At 45.1% G+C, this 25,520-nt stretch overlaps 1 long non-coding RNA gene across 1 annotated transcript; it reads left to right on the top strand.

Annotated features, from left to right (window-relative positions):
* Positions 1 to 217: 217 nt before the first annotated feature.
* LOC101133110 (uncharacterized) lies at positions 218 to 3,012 on the top strand. Its single transcript, XR_175861.4, has 2 exons — positions 218 to 1,419; positions 1,779 to 3,012. It is a non-coding gene; the product is annotated as an uncharacterized lncRNA (long non-coding RNA).
* Positions 3,013 to 25,520: the final 22,508 nt, after the last annotated feature.

The following is a 25,520-nucleotide window of genomic DNA, read 5'->3' as shown; positions in this document are numbered from 1 at the left end:
CGCTTTTTCTATGAGAGGAAAACACTCCTGATTCATAATAACTAAGCTACAAGCAAATCTTTGGAAACCTGCCCATCTGTAAGTAGGGTTCTACCTGTGTTAAATCACCTTCAGATGCAGCCGTTCTGTGCCAACCTGGTGGGCTAATGACACATTTGTGGATCTCAGCGTGTCTGTGATATCACAAACACAGGTGTGGTCTCCTGCCTTTCCCTGCAGAGGAAGGAAGGGGTGAATGGAAAAAGAGTGGCAACTTCCTTGGCTCTCCTATCCTGCAGTAGGTGAGCCCTCTGCACGAGATCTTTCGGGGCTGAGAGCTCTTTTCTGTTAAAGGAATGTCTGCAAAAGACAAGACAAATACATTTGAACAGTCCCAAGGAGAGGTAATTTCAGAGTAGACACCTATTTCTCCACCAGAAACAAAGCAGATCCCAGATCTGAAAAGCAGGCTTGAGGAGGCAAGAGGAGCATCCAGGAACCCCAGAGCAGGCAGTGGATTACCCACTGGCTCTGGGTAAAGCCAAGAGGGTTTAGAGAGGGATTTGCGCTGTTTCAGCCTCCTGATTCAACTCCTCTCCAAGGAAAGAGGCTCAGTAGGCCAACCAAGCCACTTTTCCTCACTTGAGGGAAGAAGACCAGAGATGCAACTTGCCCAGCTGTCTGTTATGAACTAAATTGCATCCCCGCAAAATTCATATGTTGAAGTCCTAACACCTCGTACCTCAGTATTTGACTGTATTTGGAGACAGGGTCTTTACAGAGGTAATAAAGGTGACACGAGGTCATTAGAGTGGGCCCTAATCCATTATGATGGGCATTTATAAGAGGAGGAGATTAGGACACAGAGAAGAATGCATGGAGAAAAGGCCATGTGAAGACTCAGGGAGGGTGTGGTCATCTACAAGCCAAGGAGAGAGGCATCAGAAGAAACAATCCTCACAACACCTTGATCTTGGAGTTCTAGCCTCCAGAGCAGTGAGAAAACAAACTGCCATCCAGGATGTGGCCCTTTGTTATGGCAGCCCTCGAAAACCAACACACAGCAGAACAACACCGGAGGCAAATCAGAAAGAAAATGAGATGCAGACTCCAGCAGCCTGGTCTCCCAGTCAGGACACAAGCCAGACCTGGACGGAAGTGGTCACAGCACTTCTAGCTCCAAAATAACCACTGGGCGGAGGCTCCTGGTTCCTCCTCCCACCAACCCCACGCAGCCCTCTCTGTCCCCGTCTTCTCAGGCTCACTGAGTGCAGTGTCTGCCTGCATCCCTCTATCAGGGGCTTTCCTCTGCCCACAGAGGGAGTTATATACAAGCCCGAGGAATGAGGAAGAGAAGACAAAAGCAAGATGGAGCCTCACTGTCTGATTTTCCCAGACGTTCCCAGGAGGTCCTGGTTGTGCAGGGCGGTCTGGATTTTGGTGCGTACACCATTAGATGCCTCTTTCTTACTCTGCTTAGCGCACCAGGTCTGTAGGTTCTGGTTCTTAAGGGCCATGTAGAGTCCAATTAAAAAGGGCAGGTGTTTGTTTTCCAACCCAATTTCCTTCTAGTGGTGGAAACACTTGCAGCCCTTTCCCTTCCCTTCCTTGCCCACTGACCTCCACTCTCTCCCCTGTTGTAGGCAGTGGTGTGTCTTCTGTCAAATGCATTTCTCCACCAGTCATAGCACTCATTCTGAGACAATCACAAGCTCAGAAAACGTAACAAAAGTAGGTGTTGTTGAATGCCTACCACGTGGCCAGCACTGTACTAGTCACTTTACTCATCATATTTCCAGCCCTCACAGCCACCCCTGCAGGTGGGAATGATCACTGCCTTCCTAAAGATGAGAAAACCTGAACTGGGAGTGGTGGCTCGCACCTGTAATCCCAGGGACTCAGGATGCTGAAGCAGGAGGATCGCTTGAGCCCAAGAGTTCGACGCTGCAGTGAGCTATGATCCCACCGCTGCACTTTAGCCTGGGTGACAAAGTGAGACCCTATCTCTAAAAAATAAATAAAAATAAAAATAAAAGATGAGAAAACCAAGGCTCAGGAGAAGTAACTTGTCCAGGGTCAGTCAGCCGGCTCTAGGCAGAGCTAGAACAGAAAGTGAGCTTTGGCTGACATATTTGCTTTGAACTTTTCACTCTGCAACTCTGATGAGAAAAAGTATATCTACACTGTGAAAGGCTATACAAGGAAAATTGGATTTTTTCCAATTCTCATTGATAGTAACTAGGAGACATTAAAAAGAAAGAGAGAGGGGCCAGGCACAGTGGCTCATGCCCGTAATCCCAGCACTTTGGGAGGCCAAGGTGGGCAAATCACTTGAGCCCAGAAATTTGAGACTAGCCTGGGCAACATGCAAAACCCCATCTCTATAAAAAAAAAAAATCCAAAAATTAGCTGGGCATGGTGGCAGGAACCTGTAGTCCCAGCTACTCGGGAGGCTGAGATGGGAGGATTATTTGAGCCCAGGAGGTGGTGGCTGCAGTGAGACAAGATCACGCCACTGCACTCCAGCCTAGGTGACAGACAGAGACTCTGAAAAAAAAAAAAAGAGAGAGAGAGAGGGAGAGGAGAGAGAGAGAAATCTTCAACAAGCACAAAAATGCCATGACTTCTAAAACTAAGATCTGATCTCCAACTTAAAAACCTTCTGTCTCTATTTTGCCTGCAGAGAAATATAAATTCCTTTGGAGAATGAAGCTGCTTTCCAATGCTTGCTGTAATAGCCCTCTGCATCTTTCTTTCATAACATCCAGTACAATTTGAAGTTATATATTGGGTGATTGTTTGATTAATGTTTGTCTTTCTGAAATTTTGAGTTAGCATGATCATATAACTTATAGGGTAAATGGGAACACTTTTGAAAGTAAAAACCAGGACAAAAAGGAGACTGGAACATGTGGTCATCCTACAGGTGAAGCAGAGACCAACTCTGGTTTACTTGTCATTGTAGTCCCAGTGCCAGATTCCATACTTGGCACAGAGTAGATGCTCAATAAATAAACATGATGACTGATTTAACAATGTCTTTGAAATATTTTTCACTATCTTATCCCACCATATCTTTCAGGTTCCACCTACTGCAGCTTCTCACATATCCCAACCCTAGACATGCAGGGGTCCCCGTTTAGCCATTTTGAACGTACCATATATTCTCACAGCCTCAAGCTTTTATGAAACTGTCGCCTTCGCTCACAATGCACTCCCCTCACTCTCCACCCGACTCCTTCCATTCTTAAAAGTATTCTCCACTCAGATACCACCTCTTCTCTGAAATCTTCCTCCCATTTCCCGGAACACTTGTACACTAATAGTGACCAACTTCTCTAATAACAAACATCCCACTCCATTGTAGGTATGTATGCTCCTTGTCCACCAGGAGACTGAGAGTTCCTCCAGGTTAGAGCACAAGTTTCATCCATCTCCCCAGGGCACATCTTAGCGGCATACACAGAGTAGACATGAGACAAATGCTTGTTGAAAGAATCAGATGAGGTTGGGAGTCCCCTTAAGTATCAACAGTCAAGAAATGTTAAAAAGGAGTGAACTTGGGTTCTGAAATAATCATCTCTATGGTGTTATGGCTATACAGCTACTCACTTTCTTACACTGCATGGTGCTGGGCACCTAGCAATCACATTATCAATCAATATTATTATTAGTAGTATTATCAATCATTTATTTTCACGTATCCCTTCACTCTTGTCTTTCCAGACTTCTGGAACTCTAATGGCAAGTTTCTGCTATCTCCTCAATCTCAGTTCCTCACCAGCATTTTTTTCTATTGGAACTGACCTTCTCCCCTGCTTTTTGTCAGCTGAGATGTATTAGAGAGTCTTTCATTGACAGGCAAGTCTTCCTGGCACTTCATCACGCCATATTCTTCAAAGTGTCTCTGACTCTATGGCTGCTGCTGGACTCCTTGGATCCTCCATCTTCCCCCTCGTCCAGGCTGTTTATATCCTTTAAAGACCTTTCACGTAATGCCTGTGCTAATATTTACATCCCTGCTAAACTAGGCTGGCCTCTGCTGCCCTGGGCATTTCTTGTCTCAAGCAGGATGGAGTTGCAATCTTTCCAAGCTACTCAGTAGCTATTTCCCATTCATAGAACCAAAGCATGCTAAGAGCTGGAAGTTGCTGAGTGTGCAGCCTACCTGGGGGTTAGGATATGACCAATGAAAGATGTGCTGGGTTTAGCCTAGTTGCAGGTAATACACAGTCTTTGGAAACGGATAGTCCTGTGTTTGGAACAAAGCTCATCCACTCATCAGCTATGTGACCAGTAAATGATTTTATCTCTCCAGAGTCTTAATTCCCACATCTATAAAAAAGACATCATTTTTTGTGTGAATAATTGCTTCATGTAGATAATTACATGATAGGATTGTTATGAGGATTAAATGTGATAATGTATATAAAAAGAAAGGCACATAATAATTGCTCAGTAAATGATATCTATTATTACAAAAAATCTAAAATGTATCACACACTTACTGTATATAAAGGTGTGTAGAGTGCTAAACTCTGGAATTGGAGTAAGGAAGATAAAAAGAGGAGGATATAATCCCTGTCCTCCTCAAGTTCAAAATCGGAACTCAAAGCAAACTGCGATTAAGAGCTATAAGAGATACAGACAACTGGGAGCAAAAGGAGAAGATTCCGGAAGGGACAGAGTTGAGATCGTGGCTAGGTCTGAAAGATTGACAAGAGCCTTGGTTCACAGCTACGATGAGAGAAAACTTTGCAGAAGCAATGATTCATGCAAAATCTCAGAGGAAGGCTGTAGAATAACAAAAGCAATAGCTAATACTTAAATGAGGCACTTCTTATAAGGCAGGCACTGAGCAAAATGTTTTATATCATCTCATCTAATCCTCTCAACAACTATGCGAGATGAGGTAGGTGCTAATATTATTCCCATTCTGCAAATGACTCTGAGGCTGAGAAAGGTGAAGTGGTTTGCTCAGGATTGCAGGGCTATTAAGTGGCAGAGCAGGATTTGAACTCAGGTCTGTCTGACCCTAAAGCCAAAGCTCTAATTCCACAACTGTGTGTGACAGGTGGGCATGTGTGAGAATTGTGGGAAGATCAGGGTGGCTGGAAGGTAGGTAGGGTATATACACATGTGTGTACGCATGTGTGTGTGTGCATGTATGCACACATGCACAAGTTGGGGGTATGGTACAGAGGAAATTTGAAAGAGAGGGCTTCTAGAAGAGAGGTAAGGAAACTACTGAAGAAGATTCTGGAATCCAGGCTGAGGGCCTTACGCTCTTCTGGAGGCTGACTTCAGTTCTCCTCACTGCATACTCAACCCCATTAGGCCCCAAGGGTTATTAATAATGGCAATGATCATGCTAATAATGATAGTGGTAACAACCCCTGGAGGGAGGGTGGTGAGCCTGGGCCTGCAATGAACTCCCGCCAGGAGGAAAAGGCCTCCAACTCCCATTTTCTGGGCTTCAGGGCCAGGCCTAGGCCTCCAAATTGTCTTTGACTTCACAGGAGAGCTCAGCAAATTCTGCAAAAGCAAAATACCTGCAGGAATATCTCTCCTTCTCTAGAGTTTTGGCAAACTTATTATCCCAATCAATATCTGAGTAATTACAATCCCTTGTGATCAAAGGGGGGTGTATTTCCCTTTCTTTGGCCTCTTTACAGGGCCCTCTTATCTGGAAAAAGATTTCTTAATCTACTTTCCCTAAATGCCCTGAAGGTCTGCGTGCCACTGCAGCCCCAGAATTCCCTGATTGCTTTTATTCTCCTTAACTGCTACCTGGCCCGGCTTGCTGGCAGCCCTGGCAGGAATCAGCCTTTTAGCTGGGGCCTCCTACTGAGCCCTCAAGGGAAAAGCAAGGAGGTGGGAGCCGGGACTCTCGGGAACCCACAAGAACCCAGGAGGGCCCCACTTCCTTCTCCATCTAAGAGGAAGCAGGGAAGGCTGAAGGCTGGGAGTGAGGTCAGCCCACTCTTGCCCCTCTTATGAGTTACACTCCCCACTCCTGCTAATCTTTCACCCTCTCACAAGGCCCCATCTCTGGCGGAGTCGGGGGAAGGGGTGGTTTGAGAATTAGAAAGAAGTGGGTTCAAAGTTTTCCTTTAGGTCCTTGACAAGGACCCACAAGGTGAAAGAAATTTTTGTTCAGTTATCCCAGCCATCCTTCTACTCCATGAACCCCTCACCCATGCACCCTCCAGACAAAAGACCATCTATTAAGCTTGCAGGGTCCAGCCCCTAAGGCATGAAGATCAGCTCCCTAGCTCAGCCTCCCTGTGCCTCCTAAGTAACAACTGTGCTCTTATGTGGGTCAGGGTGGGTCTCCATGGAGGGGGAGCTGTGATGCAGGAATATAAAGAGGCGCTGCCGCATGGCCAACTCTCTCCTTACTGGGGGCTCATACTCATTGAGCATACTTACTTACTGAGCATACTCAGCCTGGCCTGATGTATGATTTCAAGACCAGGTCCTTTCTGACTCTCAATGGTTTAAGAAGTTTCTGCACGCCGGAAACCTAATTACCCCAAAGATTTCGGTTCCATCTTCCCAGCTTTGCTTCCAAAGAGGCCCCTCCAAGAACACCACTGGGTTGGAGTCATCACTTTGCTGACTGCTTGCAGGGCCGTTTATTGTATTTTTATGAGGGGAGTACTGTGCTGTATAATACATTTCCCAGCAAAGAGCCGTGGCTCTCTGTGCCACGGCTGCTACTAGGGAGGGGTAAAATAATGATGGACTCGTGTATACACACATCTTCACACGAAGAGGGAGGTGTGGACCCAAATGAACACAGACAACTGTTGCCAGGCCACGCACACTTAGACACAGATAGATAAACCAGCTACATACTCTCCACCAAGCACATCATGGTAAGCATTCCAGAGCCCACAGGCCAGCCCTCTGCCTCCAGGCAGATTTGTTCCAATTTCCCCCAGACAGCATGGATCTCTACAGCTCTGAGGCAGGCAATTTTACCATTCCAATGGCAGACTTTTCTAGTGTTTAACAGCCCTCCTCCCATGGAGTAGTTTCCTTCTAGAATTAGCAATGTTCACGCTGGTGGGGAACTTGGAGATCCTATAGACAAAACCTCTCACTGTAGAAATGGCAAGATTCAAGGTTCTCCATTCCCAGAGCAATCACTCCACCCTGTAGGACAGACACTCATGGCTTGGGGGCTTGGCAGGCCAATCAAACACCCCGCAAACTCTTCCAACTCAGCTCAGAGCCAAGGAGGTGGCCCTCTCATCACATGTAGGTCCTAGTTAGGCTCATCAATTTTCATAAGAGAATGACAACCCTACTCCAGTGTTGATGGATTTCAACTGTTTCTGTGTTTGTAAGGCATATGGGTCTGTCTTTAATTGGCAACCCAATAGCTGCACTTCAGTTATTTGGCAGGGAATACAGTCTCGAACTCACTGCCATGCAGTGTCCATCAATAACCCAGCTGAGAGAGACAAACTATATGAAAGATTGCCTGAAGGGGATGCAGTACATCCATCCCTCTAGAAATATTAACAACGGCCCCAGGGTTTAGCCAGGTCAGCAGACAGCTGTCTATTGGACCATATCCCTCTGGTCCCCTGTGGAGCTGCTTTTCTGAGCTGAAGTTTGGCCTGTGTTGAAGGATGATGCTATAGGGAGCAGCCTCAAGGAATGAGAAGCCAGCCTACTGTGAGGGTGGTGAGGATGCTGTTCATCACATAACACAGAGTTCCTAGGAAGGACTCCAGGAAAAGCTCTTTCTGGTTCAGCATCAGAAATAGTTGGGCTCTTTCTTTCCTTCCTTCCTTCCTTCCTTTCTTCCTTTCCTTCCTTCCTTCCTTTCTTCCTTTCCTTCCTTCCTTCCTTCCTTCCTTCCTTCCTTCCTTTCTTCCTTTCCTTCCTTCCTTTCCTTCCTTCCTTCCCTCCTTCCTTCCCTCCTTCCTTCCCTCCTTCTCCCCTTCCTCCTCTTCCTCCTCCTCCCCCTTCTTCTTTTCTCTCTCTCTTCCCTCTTCCTTTCTTTCCTTTTTTTCTCTCATATTACAGGTACTGTAAACTACTGTAAATTGTGAGACTGACTGGGCTACCTTGTTCAGATTGGCTGCCAGAAACTTTAGATTCTGAATCAGAGCCTGCCATTAGTAGGTGTTTAGGGGCTTCAAGTTCTGCATCCCTGGATTGGCCTCATTCATGATCCCCTGTGACATTCCTTCCTTTGTTCTTCTATTTTCCTTTCCCATTTCCTTCTAATATGTGTTATGGCATTGTGTTTCACATATCTGTGTAAGCCACCGTAACACCACTTTGGCACAAGGCAGGTATAAGTAAGTACATTAATGAATTAATGCAGCTCAAACTGTGCTGCACACAGAGATTATATTTACAAAGAAGTCCATTTACCAAGCTGGTACTGGAAGGCCTCCCAGACAAAGAGTCTTGAAAGATGTGTGAGATACAGAGAAACAGAAACAAGTGGAAAAATCATTCTGATCTGCATCCTGCCCCTTCCAATGTAAACTAAGCTGCATCTTCTCACTCTTCTCTCAACACCAATGGAGTCCATCTCTGGTAACTTCTAATCAAATTTAACATCTCTTTGTGAATCTGAAGGCATAGACAAAGAAAATAAGAATCATAAAATCACAGAAGGTGAGCACCTGGAAGAATCTGAGAAATCCTCTCAGCTGAGCCTTTACTTTAACAAGGGAGAAATGAAGTCCTAGACAAGACAAGTTCAAGTTTCTGGATGATTTAGAGCAAGTTCTGGGTTGAGAATCCAGTATCCCTAACTCCCTGAAAGTCGGTGGTCTTTGCTGTATTCCATGAATCTAAATCATTGTATTTCCTGTTAGGAAGCCTGAGCTTTATGCTTATGTTAGTATGTACTGATCATCTATAAAATGGAGGAGTGGTGGGTAGGACTTCCCCTTATATGCTTTCATCCTTTCAGGGGGACGTTAGGGGATTTATGACTTTGGGCACATTTCTTAACCTCACTGAGCCTTTACTTCCTCATCTGTATAATGGACATAACATTTCCCTCAGGTTATTGTTAGTATTGGATGAGAAAATGCCCAGGAAGAGCCTGACAGATAGAAAACACTGATAAAGGTTGGTTGTGGTGGTGGTGGAGATGGTGGCAGTGATGGTGGTTACTAGTTCCCTCATTTCACAGAAAGGAACAGCAGCCTGAGGGCACGTAGTAATTTTGCCAAGGAAACATACCAGGATCCCTGTTGTGTCTGCCCCAGAGCAGCACCTTCACGTTTAGAATGCTTGGAGTGTGAGAGAGCTTAGGTGCTTGGATTTCCAATTTCCCATTCTCTCTACCCTATCTCTGGTTTCTTCCTGATCCCACAGCCTGCCTCTGCCCACCGACTAACTACCTCTTCATAAATACCATATGCCTAAATACCAATACCAAAATACCTAAATCCAGATTGACACTTGAGTCAATAACCAAGGAACCAATCTTTTGAGGGCTCTTCTATCTGGGACAATTTGTGTGAGATCCCGACCAGTGGCAAAGGAATAGGGACAAAGAAATTTTCCAGGGACCTTTTCAAGTTAAAGACTCTAATAATTCTATTTTCTTCTGGCCCAAGCTTAGGCATCTAAATCTTGTTTGAGTACTGTTTTAGTCCACTTTGTGCTCTTCTAATAGAATATCTGAGCCTGGGCTGTTTATAAAGAAAAGAGATTTATTGGCTCACAATTCTGGTGGCTTAAGAAGTTCAAGATTTGGCATCTGCATCTGGTAAGGACATTGGGTTACTTCAACTCACTGCAGAAAGTGGAAGAGAAGCCAGCATGCGCAAAGAGATCACATGGTGAGAGAGCTCATTCACCCCCAACCATGGCGCTATTCATGAGGGATCCGCCCCCATGACCCAAAAACCTACCACCAGTTCCCACCTCCAACAATGGAGATCAAATTTCAACATGAGGTATGGAAGAGACAAATATCCAAACCATAGCAGGTATCTTGGGTAGAAATGTTAACATCTGGAGCCTTTGCTGAGTCTATACTTCAAGGTCTGCACACAAAGCAACTTTCAGCTCTTGGCATGCTTTGATGCTATGAGTAGGAAATAGCTACTGAGTAACCTGGAAAGACTGCAACTCCAACCTACTCGAGTCAAAGAAATGCCCAGGGCAGCAGAAGCCAGCTAGTTAGGCAGGAATGTAAATATTAACATAGGCATTACATAAAACGTCTTTAAAAATATGAACAGCATGGCCAAGGGGAAGATGGAGGATCCAGGAAGCCCAGCAGCAAGCTGTGGCATCAGAGGTCTCTACCCTTACCTCACACCATATATACAATGCAACCCAAAATGAAACATAGTCCTGAACATAAAACCTAAAACTATAAAACTTTTGGAAGAAAACATACCAGAAAACTTTTGTGACCTTAGATTAGGTAAGGATCTCTTAGATATGACACCAAAACTATGATCCATGGTGTAGAGAATTTTATCAACTCTAAAATCTTCTCTTTAAAAGACACTCTTGAAAGAATTAATAAATAAGTCACAATGTTGGAGAAAATATTTCCAAAACACATATATGAAAAAGGACTGAAATCTAGAATACATCAACAACTTTCAAACTCAACAATAAGAAAAAAACCAACACATTAAAAAAAATAAGCAATGAACATTTCACCAAAGATATACAAATGGCAAACAATAACATGAGAAGATGTTCAACATTATTTATTTATTTATTAAAGAAATACAAATTAAGGTTGGGCATGGTGGCTCATGTCTGTCATTCCGAAACTTTGGGAGGCTGAGGCTGGAGGAAAACTTGAGCCCAGGAGTTCAAAACCAGCCTCGGCAACATGGTGAGACCATGTCTCTATTTTTAAATTTTTTAAGAAAAAAATACAAATTAAAACTATAATGAGATACACTGCATATCTATTTATATGGCTAAAATTAAAAATAAATTAATTAATTAATTAATAACAATACCAAGTCCTGGGAGAATATGGGACAACTGGAACTGTCTATCATTACTGGTGAGAATGCAAAATGATACAGCCATTTTGGAAAACCTCTGGCAGTTTCTTATAAAGCTAAATACATACTTGTCATGTGACATAGCAATTGCAGTATTTACCATGTAAAATAAACTTATGTTCACATAAAACCTATAAGTGAATGCTTACAGAAACTTTATCCATAATCACCAAAAACTGGAAACAAGCCCCATGTCCTTCATCTAGTGAATGAGTACACAAACTGTAGTACATCATAAGTGGAATCCTACTGAGCAATAAAAAGAAATGAACTACTGACATATACAACAACATGGATAGATCTCAGATTTATTATGCGAAGTGAAAGAAGCCAGACTCAAAAGGCTATATATATTACATTTATAAGATATTCTGGGAAAGGCAAGCTATAGAAACAGAAAACAGATTCATGGTTTCCAGGGACTGAGGGTGGCAGAGTAGCTGAGAGCAAAGGGACCCAAGGGGATTTGGGAGACTGATGAAATTTTTCTATATCTTCACTGTGGTAGTGGTTACATTACTTTATGCATTCGTCAAAACTCATAAACTGTACAATAGAAAGAGTTAATTGTAATGTATGTAAATTATACCTCAGTTTTTAAAATGGAAGGAGTTCTTTATTCTTGACAGAAATAACCTATATGATACATACTAAAAATTATTATCTACATTTTATAAATGAAGAAATGGAGGAATAAAGAGATCAGTTAACTTGTCTACATTATACACATTATAGCATTAGGAAGAGATAAAGCTGTGACTGGAATCCGGACTCTGGAGCTCCAAAGTCCATTATTTTGGCCACCAGACTATACTGTCTCTCACAATGGGGACTTCTCTTTGTTCTTGAGTAACTCTGGCTCACTCACTCACCCACTGGATTTTAACCAACTTGAAGGCACAGTCTGAGTGATAAGCCTCTTATGTGTGTTCTAAATACACGAGAATTAGTTGAATATATTGCGTTCTTAAAAACATTCAAACAATACAAGACTATAGAGAGTAAAGAGTGAAAGTTCCCTTCCATCCCTCCTGGCCCACTTTCTCCCCTACTCTTGGAATAATTGTGTTGACAGGTGTTGGCTAGCCTTCAACTTTTTGCTGTACAAGTCTATAGTTACATATGCACACCATATGCATTTCCAATTCCCCGCTCTGTCTCCAGTGTAGCAACTGTGCTGGTCATGGAAGCGTGCTTGACTTGGAAACAAAAGCCACAGGTTCAAAAGCCGCCACTTTTCCTTGCTTTGCCATAGACTAGCTGTATGACCCAAAGGAAGCTAGGCTACCTCTATGTGCCTGCTTTTTAATTTCCAAAATATAAATAATACTCATTTTTAATAAGGATAGGTTCCTTACCACTTAGCAATAGTTCAGTAAATGCTGTTTAATCCAATCCAGGTAATTGAATTGTAATTGACGACAGCTAAGACCATGACCAGCAAGTCTCCATTCAGTCAACCCCCGTGAATGAGGGTGATTAGAACTCAGGTCTATCTGAATTCCGCACTTGTTATTTCAAAAATCCACTATACAATCCTGACAGGTAATCTGGATTCTTTGTCACTCAAAGTGTGTAGGAACTGATGGGACAGGAAATACTTAGCCTGGAGAAGAAAAGACTCTTCAGGGATGTGAACATTGGTTTAAAATATTTGAAGAGCTGTCATATGGGAAGAGAAGGCAGATTTGTTCTCAGCTGCTCCAGGGCAAAGCTGGAATTAATCTGGATGCAAATTTTGTATTATGGAATAAAATTGTCCAACAACTATTAGCCAACAAAAGAGGAACTGCCCATGAGGCAGTGGGCTTCCCACCACTTTCCAGTAATCAACCTGAAACTGCATGATCATTTGTCAGGAGAGAGAAAGAAATGCCTCAGCTGGCAGATTTCAGGATTCCATGCTTCTCTGTACAGAGGTGCACATCCTCAGAACATATGTAGGTATATGCGAATAGTGGAAGAAGGGTATATGCATTCTATCTATCTTTTCATCCTCCCTACTAAGGAAAAAGTTGAGAGGCCAATAATGGGGGCAAGTGGAATCAGATGCACAGAGGAACCAAGGCAATATGAGATAGATGGTTTTTCATCAGCTGGTCCGTATGTAAGAAGAGGAGCAAAAGGAGAGAATGTCCTGCCCTCCAAAAATGCAGACCTATTTGGATCCTATTGGAGATCCCTTGGCAGCTGACACACATGCCCATCTGCCATGCTGGCACAGTGCCCCCAGCAAGGGGAGCTCTGCTTCCTGCTGGTGGGCATAGGTGCCAGGTGGTTGCACATGCCTGCAGAGGGGGGGCCTCTGTCCTAAATACTACGGGGAACTTGCAGTCCTCATACTCACCCCCTGCCCTACTCAACCCCCACCAGCCCCACCAGGGGGCCTAAAGGTGCCCTGGAGTTGCAGAAAGTGGAAACAGAGAAGCTAAACACTGGAGAGTTTGGGGCTGCCAAATGAACAGGCCTTGCCACATCGAGCATGTAGTAGAGCCAAGACCACCCAAGGAACAACCAAATGGACTCTTGGAAGGAAAGGCCAAGGCACAAACTATACCAACTCAAAGGGCATCACAAGGGGTTCAGGCCCTTGAGAGAGAGAAGGGGTATTATAGGATGCCTTTGGCTCTGTCATTCTCCTCCAGGAAAGAGGAGAAACAACTCGGAGGGAAGGATACTCATTTTTCTCTACATCTGAACTTGGTGAGTTCATCCCTGTCTGTTGTGGGATGGGAGTGTCCGACCCCGTAGTCGTCTCTGCCTAACCGCATGTGACGGTCTCCTCCTACGCTGGTGTGGTGTGTGTGTGTGTGTGTGTGTGTGTGTGTGTGTGTGTGTGTGTGTGTGTGTGTGTTGTGTATGTGTGCATGCCACGTCTGTGTGTGGGTTGCAGTAATTGCATATTGCTGATGCTGCAAAAGCACATAAAGGCTGGGCAGCTAATCCAATCATTCATGCTTCCCTTGTTCCTACTCTGGGATCTGATAGATAAAAATACCCAGGCAAATGACCAGTTTCATGGACTGTTTCCTCTTTTGTCAATACAAGGAATTGTGAGCTGTCATCTTGTCCCTCCTCTCCAGAGAGAGAACTCCAATATTTATGACCAGCTTTTATAACACTAATTGTATTTCTAATTGTTTTTCCCTCTCAGCAGCGTTGCGTCCCTCACCCCAGTGACGATGGGCAGTTCTGAGGTTTATGAAGAGTGGTTTGTCACAAATGAAATTCAGAAGAGGTTGTGAATGAAGCGGCCACATTTGCTGCTTAGTGGTCCTCCTCTGTTCTGAAGCATGGGTTCTGGCTGGAGGCCAAAGTCCTACGTGTCCAACAGCAGAAGGGATGGGATTGGCTCTTGCCTCCCCTGCCCAGAGATCAGGAGTCAGGGACGCCATCAAGGACAGCTCCTTGGGCTGGGTGTCCTTCAATTGCAGTGCAAACATGTCCCTGCCTCAATTTCTTCCACGTAGAAAATCTCTTTCCTCTTCCCACCTCCTAAACCTGCTTCTTGCATTTCCACTCAGCAAAAGTTCCATTGGCTTTTTATTTTTTTTTAAGGTCTGAAAACTGATTTTAGATTTTTCAGATCAATGAAAGTGCAGGAAGCAGAGTGGTGTAGTGTAAGGCAAATTTGACTAGGAATCGAGAAAGCTGAGGTCTACTCATTCAATTATTCATTCGCTCATTTACACATCAAACATTTATGGGGGCCTACTATGTGAGCAGCATTGTCCTACGTTCTAGGAATAGAGAGACCCTAAAATCTCACATCTTAAGCCATAGCTGCTTCTGTTATAAGGTGGAAGTGGACCACCAGGACACCACAGTCCCCAGAAGAACTGCATTCCACCTTTACAATATTTCAAAGCAGGACAGCTTGAAGAACATCTCTGCATATGGGAAGACAGGTCTGGATGGAGTTGGGGAGTCTGAGTTCTAATTTTGCTCTGCCCCCTTTCAATGCATGACCTTAGACAAATCCCTTGGACTCTCTAGGTCCCAGTTTCTTTATATATAGGACAAAAACAGAAGTAACCATGTACCCCATGCTGATTTTGAGTGTTACATGAGATACTATGGGTGGACACTATCTGCAAACTTTACATAAAACAACCCATCAAAGTAAGAAACGACTATCCGTGATAATCGGGGAGCCCTCGCTAATTCTTCCAGGCTCACTATGCAGAGTACAAAAATGAACACTGGGAAGTAATTTTGAGGAGGAAGGGCCATACTGGCCATTCCCTTTTCAAAGGAGAGGGAGAAATCTCAAGTAAATCCTTGGAAGATCTCCCCTGAGTCTTGGGCCGAACTAACCAGCACCCCACAAAAGGAGACACAAACTCAGTAATGTCCACAATAATAGTCAAGCAGAGTTTAACTCGACAGTGAATTCACCCTACGGAGCCATCTTTGGCTACTGGTAAAATGCACAACCCTGGGCTTGGGGAGCTATAAAGGTCATATAGCCCTGGATCTGGTATCCAACCAGGATCCCAGGTAGCTGATAGCTGAGCTCTGTGGATGATCTCTGTAGATAAACTACGAAGAACAGTTGTAGGAGTGGCTGCCTCTGAAGAATTGTCCCCAAGACCAGAGAGGAATATTCCTGAGCCAGGGAGGCAGGTGCGGGGCAGCTGAGAGAGCCACTCTCTCAGCACCAAACTGGGCTCATTCTCTCCATGTTTCCCTGCTCTCTCATGTAGAGCCACTTGACTTTGATTTGTGACTGTAGTGGCACAAAAGGAAGAAATCCTATAAGGTGAGGCTAGGAAAGAAAATTAAAGCATTGCAGTATGTTTGACTTAGAAAAGACACCAGATATCAGCTCTTCCAAATCCCTCCCTTGACAGATGCGATATGGTGTGATCAAGCAGGGTGCTGACGCTCAGAACTTGCATAATCTACAGGACCTTGGACCCTTGCCTCTCTGAACTTCGGACTTTACTTTTTCATTGGTAAAATGATAGTAACAGTAATAACAACCTCTGGGTGTTGGATAGATAATATGCACTGATGCCATGCAAAAGTCCTTCAAGGAATGGTATGGCCTAGGGAAAAGCATGTGTGGCTTGGAGTCAGAGGACATGGAATTAGATGCAGCTGTTTATCTGCTGTGTGGCCTCAGTTCCATTATTTAAGGTCTCTGAGCTTCATTTTCCTTTCCTGTGAAATGGAAATAATGATGATGACGCCCATCTCAAAGGGCGGTGAATATCAGGCAAGATAATGAAAGCCCTGTATGAACTTTTCATTTCATTTCAACATGAGTGGTTACCCTTCTGATGAAGAGACTGAGGGTCAGGGAGCCCAGCTGATTTGCACAAGGCCCACAGGTACTATGCAACCTGAGCCAGCCTCAGAATCCAGCAGAGCCCTGACTTCCAGGAGGCCTTTTATCCAATCTTGAGCCCCAGGAAGCAGCCTGGCTCCAGCTGTCAGCCCAGGCTTGCTGCACCGGCCCGTTGGCGGCCACCTACCCAAGTGCAGTGGGGGGAATTTTACATCGATTTGAATGCCACTGTTTGTATTTGCCTTCCCTTAGGAGTTAACTAGAGTCCTTCTAGCATTGATTAGCTCTATCTGGTTTCCTAATGGAGTAAACACAGGGCCCCTTGAATATCGACTGGAATTTAACAAATATACCCCTTACAACACCAAAATCGGCCACAGGACAAGGTGTTTACACGCACAGGCCACTTCTGCCTGAACTCCCAGCTGGGATGCCTTGCAACTTCCCCTTGGGCAGCTGCTGCAGCCGCTCTGAAAAGAACTCATGAATCAGTGGGACTGTTTATAGTTATTCCTTTTTAATTTTGAGGCAGGAGTGATTAATTTGAGCCTCGTTGAGGCAAGGGACAAATAAGTGCTGATAATGGCAAGACCTAAGAAGGGTTGAGTTCCTGCCAGGCCTGGGCCTCCCAGAGTGTCTCTGAACTGGTTGGGCCCACCTGCAGGCTTCTTCCCACACCCATCCCAAGGACCCCTTTGAGCAGAGACCTCACAACCCTGCCTGGCCAATGCATGGAGCTGGGACTGTGTCCTTCATCCCACCCTCCACCTAAACTTGAATTTCCGCTGCTGCGAGTCACCAAGGTCCTCTCTACCTGCCCCTCTTCCCATTGCCTCTGCATTCAATCCTTGGGCTGTCCTGGGCCCATCATCCAGCCTCTCCTAGCACAGGCCTGCTCTGCCTCTCAGCTGCTTGTTCCAGGCATAGCCTCCTGAACTCAGGTCCGCTCTCCTAAGAAGACTGCAGCCGAGTTGAGGTGGGCTGAAGGCGAGGGGTCATTCAGGTGACCCAGGGTGATCCCTGCTTGGAGCTCAACTGCTTTTAATCCGCTCCCCAGGGAAATTCCAGGTTAGGCTTTGGGGCCTTTGCTCTGACCTCCCCAGCTTTCTGAAACCAATCTTTTTTTTTTTTTTTTTTAATGCCTTGGAGTTGTTGAGGTGTATGTGTATGTTTACCTCTCAGAATAGCAATAAAATAAATCAGGGGAGAAAAACGAAAGTCCCAGTAGCAACGGATTGGTTAGACCTCTGGCTTGACTCATTAATGAAGTGCAGCTGGTCTGGCATAAAGAGTTCCTGCTCTCTTTTGGGGACCAGCCCCTTACATCCATCCTTTTCCAAGCAAGACCTCCCTCCCAGGGCCTCCCCATCTCATCTGGAGCAGGAGCAAGATCCGGGGCCAAGCTGCTCAGCATTCCAGAGGGCACTAAGGTACCGGCAGCCTCCTTCTGAATAGAGGCACAGCCTGGAGGATGAGGAAGGGGTGGGGACACCAACCTCTCAGCCTATACGTGCCCCAGCAGGGGACCCCGGCCCTGTATGGGTTCCATGTCTCCTGGCTCCCAAGCAATAATCCACCCCCAGGGCTTCCTAAGGAGCCGCACAATGGCTTTATTGAGCGGAGCTATAAATTTCAGCAAGGCCAACCCTGGGAGTAGGCAATTACCTTCCGAGGAGGCTCCCTCCGGACTGACTGCCTCCCAGAACAAGAGGGTCTTTCATAACCACTCAGTGCCGGCACGGGCTGAGGACGGCCCATGCACTGGCGGGTGCTGAGCATGCCCCGTGCCCCCCTATCTCATCATCCCCTACTCCCGCCGACCCTCAGACTACAGCATTAGGAAGGCAGCATGATCGGGCGCAAACACTGTGCTTTGAAGGAGACTGTTCGGATGGCTGCTTCTTTGTTTCCCCCAAGTTTTGGACTCAGCCCAAAATCGAGTTGAGGGAAGGATGGAGAAGAATAAATAACTATATCTTGCAGGCCTTTTTAAAGTTACGACACACCAGGAGATGGGGAGACGGGGATGGGGGAGGGGAGGAGGGAAAGACCGGAGGGAGGAAGGACCTTTTCTTTCTAGGGGGAAATTGCTACATTTTCTAATAACGACTAACTTGAAAACAGCTGAACCTTAAAACTTCAAACTTCAATCAAAGTCATTCTCAGAGAAGAGTAGGTGGTTTCCAAAGGCTAGGAAATTTTTTTAAAAAAGAACAATTGGTCTGGAATTAATCAAGATATTAATATCAGAAAAGGAAGCGTCGGATACAGGCTGTATCCAGGTCACTCAGCTGTGAAAAGCCCAGAGCCTAGGGCCAGGGTCTGTCCCCAGGGGACCTGGCCTCTCTCTTTCCCCTTAGAAAGGCTCCTACCTTAGTGACAAGGCCTTGAATGAGCAGAGGGTACACTCGTGTTCAAGACTCTCCTCCCCGCAGCCTAGCCACCCACGCCTCTTCTCCGAAGTGGCAGGCCGGCAGCATGGGCGGGGATGCCTGTCCCCAGGGGCAGGGACCCAGGAGCTGGCATTGACTGACAGCTCCAACCTACAAAGGGGTTTGTTTGATGGGAAACCAACGCTTGGGCTCCCCATGGCTGTCAAGCCACTCCCCAACTCTCCACTCATTTAAACTAAAAACCCAAGTATATTTATTCCCTAGTAGACCTGATACACTCCAGTACTCCTGCCAACTTGCTTTGCAACATTGTACACAGCAGATCAATGTGTGCAATTTAGAACAGAGAAATGAAGACTTCAGTGAAGAGGAGGGGTGGGATGGGGGCTGGCAAAGGGGGGCCTTGGCTCCTGCTCACTGTCCCCATTCTCTCCTAAAACGCTTGCTTTCCCCTACCAGCCCATGGTGCCAATCTTTGCACCTTTAAAAGAGAAGAAGGTCTTTTAGCCATGGACACAAAAGAAAAACTCTTCCAACCTTAGCCAGGCAAGTAACTAGCACCTATTTTTCCATGTGCCTCACGTACAGAACATGACCATGGCCATAAGTTCACATAAAATGCCATCTGTATGTCCTGCCCTGAAGGGTATATCTAGAGGTCCCCAGCCCTCCCCACACCCTCAAGGAGTTCCCAATTCCTCAGCAGACATAAGGAGACTTAGGGACAGGTGACAACTGGCCGAACAAATACAGATGCTATTTACCTTCCATCCACTTTCCTGACAATTCTTAGAGGACTAAAAAAAAAAAAAAAAAGTTTAGCTCAGTTCTGTCATGAAAAAAGGTTGCAGAACCTGCTGTCTTTAAGAAAGTGATTCTAACAGGCTTTGGGCACTCTTTTCTCCACATTCCCACCCTCTCCTATCCAGGAGATGACCCAAGAGGAGAAAATGGACTCAGCTGTGCCAGCTGGTGTTAAAACAACAAACTTGCAATTCATCTGTATTGCATTGGCCCCTAAGCTCCCTCAACTCCAAAGCAAGACCTCTTGCCCACTTTCACACACACCCTCAGGCTGAACAGTGCTCTTTTTCCCACCAGCGTTGCCCGTGATGTTCATGCTCATCTGATTTTACTAGAATGGCAACACCAGGGAGAGGGGCATGGTGAATTCTGCTTCGAACTCCACACCCCTGCTAGGAAGGGCACGCATGCCTAGTAGGGTTTGGATGAACCAAAAAGTACTGTGCACTTGCTGAGCACAGGCTCTGTTACATGCTTTAGGCACACTGCCAGATCCCTTTCCTGGTACCACCCACTCCCCACCTCACAAAAATTCCCGGGAAAAATGAGATTAAGAACACACCAAATTACGTGATTTGCCTAAGATTGTACCATGTGAATGGCAACACTAGGATTCAAAATGAGATTTTCTGACTCTAAAGCTAGTGCTCTTTCCTTGAAAACAACAGGATATGAAGGAAAAAGGATGAGCTTTGGACCCAGACAAACCTGGATTAGGATCTTAGGTTAGATCTGGTTCCAGCACTTGCTAAGGGCATGGACTTGAACAATGACCCTTTCTGAGTGTCAGTTTCCTCTTCTGTAAAGTAGAGGGCCTAACACCTACGCCATGGGATGACTGAGAGGATTATATGAGTTACCATCTGTATAATAAATATCTAGCACGTTGACAGCCCTGAAGTAGGTATAAACAGATGTTACTCTCAATTCTCCTCACTTCCATTTTGCAAGAGAAAAAAAAATTGAAGACACGTGTTCTTGAAATTTAACATAGGTGTACAAGTCAATGAATTTCACCAGATGTACACATCCATGTACCAGAAACCAGACCAAGAAATAGAAAGTTTGCACCCAGCCCTCAATAGGTCCCCTTCCACCCCTTCCCACTTACCATATCCCTTTGAGGATGATCACCATCCTGACTTCCAACACTATGGATTAGCTAGCTGTACTTGCTTATGACTTCTATATAAATGGATTCAGTATGTTCTCTGTCACATGTTTTTTTTCACCTGCCATTATATTTGTGAGATTAATCTGCATTGCAGCCTGGTTATTGCTCACTCATTCTTACTTCTATATACTATCCCAGTGTGTGGATAGACGCAATTTATTTATCTACTTCATTGTTCACGAACATCTGGGTTGTTTCCAGCATTTAGCTTTTACTAAAATGCTGCTCTGAATATTCTTGTGTGTGTCATTTTGTACACGTGTGTATGCTTTTCTTTTGGCTCTAAACTTAAGAGTAGAATTGCCGGCTAATAAGATATATGTAGGTTCTGTATTAGTACTGTTTCAATACTACCAAACTGTATTCCAGAATGTTTGCTCCAATTTACACTCCTCCCTAGCATTTGAGAGTTCTGGTTGTTCACATCCTCACCAATACTTGATATTGTCTGTCTTTTTCTTATTTTAGCCATGCTGTTAAAAAAAAAAAAAAAAGAAAGAAAGAAAAAACAGTGATTTTTCACTGTGGTTTTAACTCACAAACCCCTGATCACCAAAAAGCTTGAGCACCTCTTCAGATGTTTATTGATCACTTGGAGATCTTTTGAGAAAGGCCAGCTCAAGTCTTCTGGCCCATTTTTCTGTAGGATTATTTGCCTTTTTCTTACATTGTGGATATGAGTCCTTTGATAGATATATTTTACAAGTGTCTTCTCATACTCTGTAAACTTCTCTTTTTGCTTAATTATGTTTTTTAATTAATTGAAGTTGTTAATTTTAGTGTAGTTCAATTAATCAAATTTTCCCTTATGGTTGGGCTTGTTACATCCTGTTGAAAGAAGCTGTATATACCCTGGGTCATGAAGACATCCTTCTATTATGTTCCAAAAATTATTGAAAAAGTCATCCTTTCCTCACAACATTGCAGAGTCATCTTTATCATAAATGAGGCTACGGAATGTGTGTGGGTCTGTTTCTAGACTGTACTACATTTGATTGGCATGTTTGTGGGCATTTCACCTACATAGCACTGTCTTAATTACTATAGGTTGAGTATCTCTAATCTGAAAATCCAAAATCCAAAACTATTTAAGTGTCAACATGATGCTCAAAGGAAATGCTCATTGGCACATTTGAGATTTCAGATTTTTGGATTAGAGATGCTGAATGAGTATGTTTAATCAAACATCACCAAATAAAAAAAAAATGAAATCCAAAACACTTCTGATCCCAAGCATTTCAGACAAGGGCTACTCAACATGAATAGTTTTATGTACGTCTTGAAGATGTCTTTTTAAAAACTAATGCTAATATTTTTATAGCCCAAGAATGTTTAAAATGTGTGCCCCCTTCCTTGACTCAAGGTAGATTGTACTGGTACCAAGCCATCTGTCTAATTAGTTGAGTGGGAAGAGGGGAATAAGTAGTGAGAGAGTAGGAAACTGTGTCATGAAAGTTTCTTCTTTATACTAAGAGAGGTTAGGGTGGATTTCCACATGCCATTCATGACAGGAAGAACCCAAAGATGCAAGAAAGTTCAGGGATCAGTGGAAAGAGCTTGGGCCTAAGAGTCCAAATTTCTGAACTCTGGACTCAACCATGCATTAGCTGTGTACACTCACCATGTAATCTTGAGCATCCTGGTCCCTCTTTCTGGCCTTTTTTCCTTCTGTAAAAAGAAGGGCTTGAACTACATCACCTCCAAGAGCCCCTGTGTCTCTTAGAGACTGTAACTGTGACTCTTAGTCAAAAAAAAAAAAAAAAAAAAATAGAGCAATTGGTTTAGGAAATGACCTTCCAGTACTATAAAGACACTTTATATTAGAAGCAATAGAACAATTCCCTATTGTTATTCATCCCCAGTGCAATCTTTATCAGAAAGTGTGGATTCTGATGGACTGAATGTCTCCCTTGTATTCAGGATGGTGTTGCAAATGCCTTTCTCTGAGCTGGGATGTGTAGTTTTGGTACCAAACAGACATGGGTTCAAATCCTGCTTCTGGAACTTACTTGCTGTGTAACTCTGGGAAAATTGTTCCACCTCTCTCAATTTCAGTTTCTTCCTAGGTAAAATGAGTCTAATATTATTTACCTTCCTTGTGTATTTTTGCCAGCCTGCAATATCTCCATGAGGACAACTTACTGTGGATGAGCTCCGTGGCTTTGCTGCAGTATTGAACCTCATGGTCACGCATGTCCTCTCACCTGTACAGTTGCTTTACTGTTTCTCATCCCCACCTGCTATAAGCCAGCCAATAAAGGTATTAGTAAATTAATAATTCATCTAGAGCCAATCCAAAGTAGCACACACCTGCTCAGAAACTACCTGGGCTTATTTTCAGTAGCAGTTCCCAGACTCTTTGATCCTGGGGAATGTATTTATGAGTGTTTCTAAGGTTGGGGGAGGAGCATGCCGGTGCCCAGGGCTGTTGGGGATCAAGTGTGGCTGTGATGGCACATGGCAGACATTCAATAATGATCTCTGCTGGTGTTTCTATTATTCTTATTACACCTTCTGTTCTGAAGAAGGTGGCAGCGTACCTCTTTCCATGGTTAGAATAACAACAGGCTTCCAGCCCCCAAGCCAACTCAGCTTTTGATTTAAACAAAAATACTGCAGGTTATTCCTTTGGTAGAAGGTGGAGAAAAAGAAGAGCAGACAGATTGCCAGGGAAGATGTCTTCTTTCCATTCACCTGATGGCTCTAGGGAGCCCTTCCCTCCCCCATGGAAGACAGGGCTCTCCTCCAGCCCAGGCTCTCCACGACCAGTCCCTTGTGGGAAGAGCAGGCCTCTGGCCACCAGCCCTTTGGCCTCCACTAGGTCAAAGAAAGGGCCATTTGGTCTTTCCCACTCAATCACTGTGCCCTACAGAGGTGACGGTCCACCACTCCATGATGTTTCTGTGCAAGAGTTGCTCCACAAACCCAGGCCAGCTGCAGCATGGGCCCTATCAGGTGCTTCCGAGGGATCTTCCTCTTTCCTGATTCCCCCCTCCTGTATGACTGGAGGAGAGCAGGCTGGGCACACAGGCCCTCAGCGGGACGTAATAGCAGATGTGTGCAGTGCATACGGTTCCCGGCACATTCGTTTGATCTGTGTCCAGGTTCTCTTAGACATTTGCTTCTAAGCCGACAGCTGAACATAAAAGCAGTCCCAAGTGGCTGTTTTCAGGTCTTCAACATTGGTTAGCCGCAGTTGGGAAATCTTCTCCTTCAGCGTGCCCCTGAGTGAATTATCACGTTATCGAGTCGGAGCTTCGGGGTGGCCAAGCCGGAGCTCCGCCGCTCCTCCTCTGATAATCCATCACCCACCGAGTGGGTTATTAAGACATTCTCTGCCTGGGCGTGTGCATCAATCTGCGACTCAACCATCCTCCCAAGGGAGCACGCTGGAGGGGTTCCTGGAATTCCCATCCCCCAGATGTTTGAGCCACACAACCCGCGCCACTTCCTCAGCCCACCAAGGGGTCCTGTGTCTGATCACCAGTCCATCTTCATCCCCTATGTACCCCCTCCCCACCATTGCCCCCTGCACCCATCCTAGCCATTCAAGTAACAATTTCTTCCAACACTAGCCCTCCTGAGCACGCACTCATAGGAAAGCCCCCCCCCCCCCCACTCCCATCTTCTCCTTGTCCCTCTGCAACCAGGTCACCCCTGCTGCCCTCAGCCTCTGGGCAGAGGGGAGGATTAGATTGCACATGAATAAGCAATATTCACTTGGCGCTGACAGCCTAGAGTAAATCCCTTGAGCTGTTGTACAGGAGCAGTACAATATTTCCCATCTCCTCTTCCCTCCATCGCCTCCCCCCGTCTCCTATTTCATTTAAGGGCCTTTTTTTTTTTTTTACTGGGATGTGCTTGCACGTGGGTGACTATATTAGAACAACACCATCAACACACAGCATTTACAGCAGACAAACAGATCCCTGGGAGCAGTCACCTAATTAACAATGAGGAAAGATACTCGAGGAGTGTGTTTCCTATTTTGCCTTCCCTTCTACTGGGAGGAGGAAAGAGGTCTTTGGCTTCCCACATAAGCTCCAGGCCCTGCTGGGTCACTAAGCCCACCTGTGGAAGGAAAACCCTCCCAGGGGCTTCGAAGAGCCTGCCTTTCAGAAAGATCTGGAGAAGTGAGGTACCCCTCAAGAAGGGAAGGTGACCGCCACTTTTACCTAGCTCACGGCGGATACTCAGACACGCTGGGCAAGTAAAATCCCTCCCCACTACCTAGCAGCTGTGTTCCCTTAGGTGAGGCACTTCATCACGCCCCTGCCTTACTTTCCTCACCTGCTAAATGGGAATTAATGCCCTTGAGTAAGATGCTGGTCACAAATGTTTAGAACCGTGCCTGACACATGCAGTCAATACACATGAACTGTTTTTGCTCTCCTTTCATCTGCCACCTCCACTCCCGACACCAGGCCAGATTCCAACAGTTACGCCAGGAACAGCAAAAAGGGACGTTTTATTTATTTTGTTATCTTTGACAAAGACGTGCACCCGACCCCTCTCAATGGTTCTTCCTCAGGCCTGGGAAATGCCCATTAAACTTATTTGTCTCCAGTGCATGATAAGTAAGTGATCAATCAAGAGAAGAAGGGGGCAGGAAAGAAAGGGGAAAATGAAAAGAGGAAAGAGGGGAGGCGGGGGCAAGAAAGAGAGAGGAGGAAAAGTCAGGAAGGAGAGAAAAAAAAAAATGAGGCGAAACCATGGAGGAGATTACCACAAAATCAGCCTGTTCAAAACAAAACTGATCCTACATCTCCTCCCCCGCCCCCACCCCACCACGCCCCGCCCCAGCATGTCTGCCCGTGACTTCCCTGTTTCTATCAGTGGTGTTACCATTTTCC

This window comes from Gorilla gorilla, chromosome 9 (genome assembly GCF_029281585.2).
Source record: "Gorilla gorilla gorilla isolate KB3781 chromosome 9, NHGRI_mGorGor1-v2.1_pri, whole genome shotgun sequence".
Taxonomy (NCBI): domain Eukaryota; kingdom Metazoa; phylum Chordata; class Mammalia; order Primates; family Hominidae; genus Gorilla; species Gorilla gorilla.
Note: the sequence above shows the minus strand (reverse complement) of the source record. Positions and strands in the feature narration are given on the sequence as shown.